Consider the following 9,550-nt stretch of genomic DNA (forward strand, 5'->3'; position numbering starts at 1 on the left):
TTTAACTCCTGCTGTTGCTGTATGAATTATTTCATCTCTCCAACAAGTTACATATGTTGATTAATAATTAATAAACATTCTCAGTTTTAAACCAAGGAACCAGAGCTGATTGTTAGTACCAATAACCACCTTGAGTTTATTTCATCCTCCGGGGCCAGTGACACGTGTTGGTCTTATGGGAGAGAGAGATGAGTTCCTGCTGGGGAATTACACAATTAAAATCCCAGCCAGGAAACCAGTGGTGTTGGTCTTCAGTCTACAAGTGAGGGAGGCCTGCAGGGTACATGGGTACTAGTGACTCATTCAAGGTCACACAGCTAGGAGATGGTTTGAAAGAGGAGAGGCAGAGAGGGCAGACCACGAAATACAAACGATTAGAATCTAAGCAGAAAAGAAGTCAATGCTACATTTAAAACTTCAGTGAGCTGCCTCACTTATCCAAACATACGTCAAATAAACTATGAGGCAGGAACCCTCAGTGGGCTGGTTGGCAGGAACACTCTTAATTACATAACGCATGGCCCTATACCATAGCTTACCCAAAACATTTTTTTTTGTGCAAAAACTTGGTTTCCCTTGAGAGACTGATATGTGTATCTTCTACGTGATTTAACTTTATTTAACTTTATTTAATTTAACTCAATCTTTTTTTTTATGGGAAATGTTCCAAATTTATTTTACATAGCTAGTATTTAGCATTTAACATCAGTATTTCATAATTATACACCCACACAGAAATTTACATGAAAATATAAATACAAAATCTGTAAACAAAAAATTAGCAAATAAATTCAAGGAATATTTTCAAGGACAAAAAGCCATTGACGGAGTGGATTTTTTTTTAATTGGTGCATTATAGTTGTACATAATGATGGTATTTGTTATATTTTCATAAATGCATACAACATGACTATATAATTTGGTTGATATCACTTTTCAATACTTCCCTCTTCCTTTCTCTCTTCTCAGCCCCTGGTCCATTTCCTCTACTGATTTCCCTTTGATTCTCATGAGATCCACTACTCTCCTTTTTGTCCTTTTTCCTCTCTAGCTTCCACATATGAGAGAAAACATACAACCCTTGACCTGAGTCTGACTTATTTCACTTGATATAATGGTTTCAAGATTCACCCATTTTTTCTGCAAATGAAATTTCATTTTTCTTTATAGCCAAATAGAACTCCATTGCATATGCATACCATATTTTCTTCTTTTTATTAAATTATTTATTTATTCTAGTTGTTATACCTGATGGCAGAATACAATTCATTTCATATTACACATATAGAATACAACTTCTCAAGTCACTGATTGTACACAAAGTATTTTCACACCATTTGTGTCTTCATACATGTACTTAGGAACTGAACAGACACTTCTCAGAAGAGGATATACAATGAATCAACAAACATATGAAAAATGTTCAACATCTCTAGCAATTAGAGAAATGCAAATCAAAACTACTCTTTCGGGGTTGGGATTGTGGCTCAGTGGTAGAGCACTCGCCTAGCACGTGCGAGGCCCTGGGTTCGATCCTCAGCACCATGTAAAAATAAAATAAAGATATTGTGTCCAACTACAAGTAAAAAGTAAATATTTTTTAAAAAAACCCTACTCTTTCATCTCACTCCAGTCAGAATGTAAGTTACCAAGAATACAAACAATAATAAGTATTGGTGAGGAGGTGGGGGAAAAGCCTTGGTTGAGGAGGTGGTTAAGTCCATCTGTGCCTAGGCTCATTCATGCATTGCTGGCAGGACTGCAAATTGGTGCAGCCAATATGGAAAGCAGTATGGAGATTCCTTGGAAAACTTGGAATGGAACCACCATGTGACCCAGCTATCCCATTCCTCAGTTTATACCTAAAGGACTTAGAAATAGCATTCTACAGGGACACAGTTATATCAATGTTTATAGCAGCACAGTTCACAATAGCTAAATTGTGGAACCAACCCAGATGCCCTTCAGTGGATGAATAGATAGGGAAACTTTGATGGAACATTACTCAGGATTAAAAGAGAATAAAATCATGGCATTTGCAAGTAAATGGATGAAGTTGGAGAAGATAATGCTAAGTGAAGCAAGCCAATTTCAAAAAAACAATGTTGAGAGCCATGGCCAGGTCAGGATGGCACCTGGCATTTTGCCAGAGGGAGTGGTTGAGAGATGGCGGCAGCGAGCCGTTGGGATGATGATAATTAAGTTAAGCTGTGTATAACTATTAAGATAATGACTGATTGCTGTAACTGGATGATGCTAAATTGAAACAAGCTGTGTATTCAGTTGTGTAAATAGACCTCTGCTGTCCCAAAATGGGGCGGCTCCTGCTACCTCGGGTGCCCGCTGCTGTTGAGCTCTCCTGGAGTTCCCATTGGTAGTTCCCTTTTTGAACTTACAAGTGGCATGTGACCTCCTGGGTATTTTGTGCCCAGCCAGACTGCGGCAACCAAAGGCCCAATGTTTTCTTTGATATGAAGATACTAACTGATAAGGGTAATGGGTGGGGAGCATGGGAGGATTGGAGGAAACTGAACTGAGTCATTCTACTCTGGTTGCTTGGAAAATCAATGTAAGATGTATCTGCTTAGTTAATGAAATTTTATTGTTTTCTTTAAGTCTTGTTTTTCCTATTTCATGTCATTTAACTTTCTAAATCCTATGACCTCAGTGAAATAAATAAAAATATGAAGAGACAGACAATGTGATTTTAATATACCTCTAATTCACCAGCGTCACAATGAAGGTGACCACCCAATCAACTTGAGAGATAAGGATATGATTCTTACTTTCTCCGTCCACCAAAACATTTTGTTGTTGTTGTTATTTTCAATTTTTACTTAAGCATTATGATTATATGTAATAGTGGGATTCATTCTGTCATACTTGCACACACACATCTATCTCATTCCCCTTCCCTTCCCTTTTCCTCCCCTCTCCCTCCCCCTGATTTGCTGGCTTTACTTTGCTGATCTCCCCTCTATTAGCATTATTTTAATTAATGCATTCTAATTATTTATAAAAGTGGGATTCATTGCGATATACTTGTGCACGGACATAACATAATTTCACCTGGTGCATTTCCTTCTGAGTCCCTGTTCTCCAGGAGGGAAGAGAGAGGCAAGATTCCTTACTAAGTGCCCTTTTTAACTGGAATTTTGGCTTCTAGACTAAAATTGACAGAATCTTCAATAACCCTGGCTTTCTCCACGTGGTTGGTGGAAGAGTCCTCAGATTCTGCTCCTGGAGACCACCTCCCTCTCGGTGTTTGTTTTTCAAACTTGGATCCCATGTGAACAAGACACAAACCCGTGGAGCAAAACACAGAGGAGCTGACTGTTTTGGTGTCAGTGTTGAAGGGTTCTCTTTCCTACAGGATAGAGCCAGTTCTACATGAGGGTCAGGCACTGGTCTGCTACTGACATAAACAAATGATCAGTTCACATCATTTCTGAGTAAAAATCTGAGAGTCTCTACTTCTTTTGCGTGGTTCTTCATGACTTATGAAATATAGAAGCTACTAATAATAGGCCTTACATGTATTTCTCCTGTGCATCCCTAGGACCTGTTCATCCCTGTGACAGAACTTGATTCCATAATAATGCCTTTTTAAGGCAGCTAGACCACTCTATTTTTTTGATACCTGATAAATTATATATATATATATATATATATATATATATATAAATTTTCCTTTTTTTTCTGTGATAATCACATTGAAATTCCACAAGCCACATAAGATCATCATTCGAGAAGAGATTCAGAGAGAGGAATAGATAGTGAATATATATTTTGGGGACCAAAACAGGAATAAATGCAGATGATTAACATAAATCTAGAATCAATTAAATCTCATAGATCCAAGGATAATGCTGAAGCCAAATCTGTTTCCCAGTCTAAAACAATGTATCTCTGAAGATACAGTCCCAAAGGACAGAATTCCTCAGAATGTTTTTCAACACTTCACAAGAATTAAGGATTTGCATGGTACCCTGCTCATCTTCAAGGAGAGACCTCATGTACATAGGACTTCTCAGAGACATCATCCTCAACACTGACGCCTGCTGGAGACCCACACTGCCCACCATTCCTGTCAGGCTTCAAAGAAAACAGATACACAGAACAAAATGATAGAGACTACTAAAAATCACCTCCCTAGTCAAACAAGGACGTGAATTTGGACAATCTCAGGCATTTTTTTTTTTTTACTGAGAATACTATTTCGGCAAACAAATTTTTGGAGATACTCATAGCCATAGATTTATGACTACGAATTCTATTTTTTTGAATAAATCACACTTAGCATGGCCAAGACGAATGCATTTGATATTTTTACAGCAAAACATAATACATATGTGTGCACATAAGGGATTCAATTAATCTCCTTGTGCTTCATAAATAGTGAGTCAAGTGCTCTCTGCAACAGAAAAGCCTAAATCATTCTGAGACCTTGATTTTCATGGATCTGGAGAGCAGATTGACAAATGGCTGGCTGATGTGATTTGTGATATTCTGCCCCCTCTCATAAGGTTCCTTTCTGCTGTGACTTGTGCTACTAATTAGGCATTGGGGGAATAGTCAAAATGAAGAATACATTTTGTTCAACTTGTTTGCATATAAATCTTTAGTGCAATCTGATGCAAAATATTTCTATACTTCCTTTTCATTTACTACAACTTTTTGGTAAGAGAAAAATTCTGAGGAAAATTTTTTCCTCTTTTTCAGGAAGAAAAAAAACCCTATAATTTAAACTGTTTTCTGTATAAAAACAAAACAACACAAAAACAACTCCCAACTCCCCAGCTGACTGGCATGAATCTTCCACATTAAGAAATGTTCTCATTTTCTTCTGAATTTGCTTATCATACTAAGTTCTCCTTTTTGTATTCAATTTCTCACTCTCTCTCCACCCAAGATATTGCTTTCCATTGGCTCACACAGAAACTTCAGGCCACCCTGAAGTTTTTTTTTTTTCCCAGTTCTACATCCACTTACAAGTCCCCTCAGTAGTGGCCAAGCCTCCCCAGTCTCTTTCCAATGCCATGGAGGCCACAGACAAGCACCTCTCAGGTCTATGACGTGTGCAGGGAGCGTTCTCTCTGGATGTGCCACCACATCCTTGGGAGCCCAGGTCATGTTCCCTGTGGGCTATTATCATCAATGCACACCATGACAAGATGCCAACTCCTTCAATGGCCATTTTGGCTTGGGGACACTCTTAGTCTGGCTCAAACTTCCCTGGAGTTGCGCTGCAATCTGAAATGCTTCCTGTCCTCCTTCCTGGCCCCTGTCCCCACAGGTGCACATCTATGGGGCTCTTTAACACCACTTTCCTCTTTCCCTGACTCTCTTCCCACAAAGTCTCTTAAATTTTAATTCAGCTCGGCATCCACTTTCTGAAGACTACTCATCCTCCTCACCTCTCATAACCAACAGCTGATTCTCCTGCTTCCAGTTTTGCCTTCACCTGTCCTCTGCCAGTGGCAACCAAAAAGACCCATCTGTCCACAGCTGTTCCTTATTTTTTTTTAAAGAGAGAGTGAGAAAGGGGGAGAGAGAGAGAGAGAGAGAGAGAGAGAGAGAGAGAGAGAGAGAGAGAGAATTTTAACATTTATTTATTTTTTCTTAGTTCTCGGCGGACAGAACATCTTTGTTTGTATGTGGTGCTGAGGATCGAACCCGGGCCGCATGCATGCTAGGCGAGCACGCTACAGCTTGAGCCACATCCCCAGCCCAAACCCTCCTTATTAAGATGGTTCCATGATCCCACTCCAATCTCTCTCTCCAGCTTCTCCATTTGTGCCTCTCAGTCTCACACTTTATGTGAAAATGATGTCACATCCGTTGACACTTTCCACTCATGCCTTGTATTTGCTTCCTCTGTGCCTTAGCTAAGGTCCAGGAGAAGCTCCCACCCCTTTACCTTGATACAAACTCTCACCTGGTTGGCCTCTCCTCCAGGGGAACTCCCCAGATTGCCTCCAGCTAGCTGTGGTGCAGGCTGCACCCTCCTCCTGGGTGCTCCTGGTCCTCTGTATGGCTGCCTCAGGACCTGTGCCTCTGTCGTCTCCACGAGGCAGGAGCACCTCTGCGGTCACTTCATTTCCATGTGCCCTGTGATGGCACATGCTCAGCTCAGAGTAAACAATAAATATTTATTTTTATTTGAAAATGTTAGGATCTTATGTCATTAAATTACTATCTTTAGAAACTCTTAAAATAATAAATTGATTAGTTTGTTCCAGTGTTGCATAATCATTGGAGAACAAGCTGTTTGCACTCCAGATGATGCATGAGTAGGTGAGTAGATGTACAGAATTACAGTTAATTCAGCATATAGGGTGAGTCACCAGAAGGTGGACAAAGGAGAAAAACAAGAGCACATAGAATTGTTCCACTCTTCATTAACAATGCCTCTGAAGGAAAACAAAACACCCCAAACCAAAATAAGGTTTGAATTTTTGGGATATGTATTTTTCTAACCCATCCTTACCCATTTCTAAATGAAATAAGACTAATATTAAGCTAATTAAACCAGTCTTCTCTCTTGGAGTTTTGGAAAGATGCAATGAGGAAAATATCTTGGTGCCTTTTTGAAAGATATTTTCAAACATTTTTCTCATTTACACATGCATGTGCTGAGTATGCACTTGACATTAGCAAATGAGAAAATGTAAAAAGATGTGACATTGTGATAACTCACCCACGAATTTCAAAGTAAAGAAAGAGCATCCTCAGAGTTTGTGGGATCAAGGTGTGATGACCTTCACATTCTGACTCAACTAACGTGAGGTCTAGGTATTATGCAATTGTAGCAGGAACCCAGCAATCCTCTGTGTTGTATTTGTGAGCATGATAATGCTTTTAGAAAGTTTCATGAAAACATAACTGTAGGGAGTAAAGGGTGAGGTTGGGGGAGCTTGTGTCCTGTAACCACAGACCCAGGGGGCACCTCCTCAGTTCCTCTGGGGGAATGGGGAATCGACAACCTTTCTGTCTTCTTTCTCATGACCTTCTGCACAGTCTTGGAGTGCAGTGCAGCAACTTGCGGACTAGTCTGTCCTGGGCACTCTTCTTTGGGTTCTTGAGCACCGAGACATATTTGGATTCATGCTGCTGTCTTCCATAGACAAGGATGAGCATTTTGTAAATGTTTACAGAAAAGAGGATAAAGAAAGGTTGAAGGCAGGGATGAAGGGAGAGGATGGAAGGAAGATAAACAATGACGAATTTCAGTCTCTTAAAGTCTTAAAATCTCCTTAATTATAGCATTTAAAACCCCTGTTCTATTCAGGGGCTGCTCTTTGCAGAAAACAACTGGGAAAATTGTAAGGGGACAGACTAGCTTCCCAGACTCTTTTAAATCATATCAAATGAACAATTTTTCAAAGTAGCTTTTCCTAGAAAGGGTCCTGCCTGGAGCAGAGAGGGCCTAAAATAGTGATCAAAGATCCGGGCCTTGTGAGATATGTTGAGGGAAGAGGGAAAGAAACCAGTTAAACCGAATAAACTAGCACCCAGACCAGATGTATGTTCTGCTCAGCAACTGTGTATGTGTGTCCGCTGCAATTGTTATCATTTGTTCCCAAGTAAATGGCCGTGTTCCTCTCTGCTCTGCTGTCTGTGATGATTAACACAGGCCCAAGAAGATATCTGGGAAAGAAGTACATTCAATAAAAAACAGAGCAGCAGATGGCCAGGGAAGGCAAATGCATGCAAGGCAACAGACTTTCAAGTGCAGGCTTAGAAATATTTTGAAGGATGTAAAAAGATTATAGAAGTACATTCTCTCTTTTGCCACAGATTCCTTATAAGAAAATGTTCATGTTTCTGACATGTTCCAGAATATTCCTTCTTATGTCTCCTTTCAATAGTCAATGAGTTAGGCAATCACATTTTTTTTCTATGGAAGAAGAGAGGGAAGTTTTAATTAAACACATTCTAAATTACTCTGGTAGTACAGGTAAGGGGATTCTGAGTGGGGTGTGGGCTGGGAAAATACCAGCTCATTTCTCCAAAAGATGGAAGGCATCCGGAGTCTATCCACGGGTCTAGATACTCCTTGGCAACACTGTTTAAACAGCCTGGAAAGTGGAATTCAGGGGAATGTTCCCAGTTTGCATTTTTAATCAAGGTTGCCTGACACATTTAATTAAAACTCAAGAAAACAACCCATCAACCAGTGCTTCCTAAATACAAAACACGGTGCTGGGCACCGGGTCCAACGTAGATGAGCAGGACTGGCAAGAAAGCATGTCTTTGGAGGGATTCCAAATCCTAAATGGCACACTTGCAAGGTCCACAGGACAAAATGGGCACCGAGACAAAGGTCAAGGAAGAACTAGAGCAGAGCATGGGGGTGCCATCCTACAGTGTCCAGAGGGCGGAGGCTTCCAGGTGTGTGGGGTTTAACCTGGCAGGAGGCTGAGTCAGCACCAGCAGCAAAGATGGCAGCCAGGAGCAAGGCCAGCTCATGTCACTTCAGTGGGGTCACTGCTCAGAGGTCCACTCTTGGACAGCGTCTTCCTTGTGTCCCTGATTAACACAGCTACCCTGCTGGCCAATCTCCCTGGGCATGATGCACCCAGTTGTCTTTTCTGACAAAAAATCATTATGAATAGAAACTAATTCTAATGACTCAAGATAACTTTTGGAGGGAAGGGAGGGTGAGGTGAAGACCGTCTAAATAAATAGACGAATTAATTTAAAGTAGATATCTGGGGCTGGGGATGTGGCTCAAGCAGTAGCCTGCTCACCTGGCATGCGTGCGGCCCGGGTTCTATCCTCAGCACCACATACAAACAAAGATGTTGTGTCTGCCAATAACTGAAAAATAAATGTTTAAAAAATTCTCTCTCTCTCCTCTCTCTCTCACTCTCTCTTTAAAAAAAAATAAAGTAGATATCTGCACCCTAAAGAAAATGTGAATGAGGTATTTCACATAAAAACTAGTTATAATTTCAGAGAATTAATACTAAAAATTAAGATTAAGAAGGGTGTTGTTAATATCCTTTAGCTATTGTTCCCTAAAACAACATATATATTTTACTGATTTGGCAAGATATTTTATATAATTTTTCAAATACCATTGATAGGTAAAATATATGTTTTACTAGACATTTTAATATTCTGAATTTGGCAATCTCACTTAAATGGAAAAATGTTCTAAGAAATAATATAAATTAATTCCAAGTAAAAAAATAAAGAAATAAGATGTATAGGAACTTAACTATAAGCAGTGAGTGTTTACTAAAAAAAAATGAATAAATAAAAAATCAGAAATGTTTGAAAACTCAGAAAATTCTATAATCTTACCACTAAAATTATTTCCTATGTCATTAAGTCATTTTTGAAAAAAAAAAACAATGTGCTTTTCAAATACACAACATTCTGTGAAATTGGTCGTTAAACAATTATTGAAATATAGGCTATTCCTGGTTTGCGATTATAAGAAAATGATAACTTAGGAGTAAGAAGACCAGGTAGACAGGAGCAAACAGCTCTGATATGCTATTGCACAGTAGGGTGACTACAGGTAGCAGTAATGTCCTGT

Source organism: Ictidomys tridecemlineatus, chromosome 3 (assembly GCF_052094955.1).
Source record: "Ictidomys tridecemlineatus isolate mIctTri1 chromosome 3, mIctTri1.hap1, whole genome shotgun sequence".
Classification (NCBI taxonomy): domain Eukaryota; kingdom Metazoa; phylum Chordata; class Mammalia; order Rodentia; family Sciuridae; genus Ictidomys; species Ictidomys tridecemlineatus.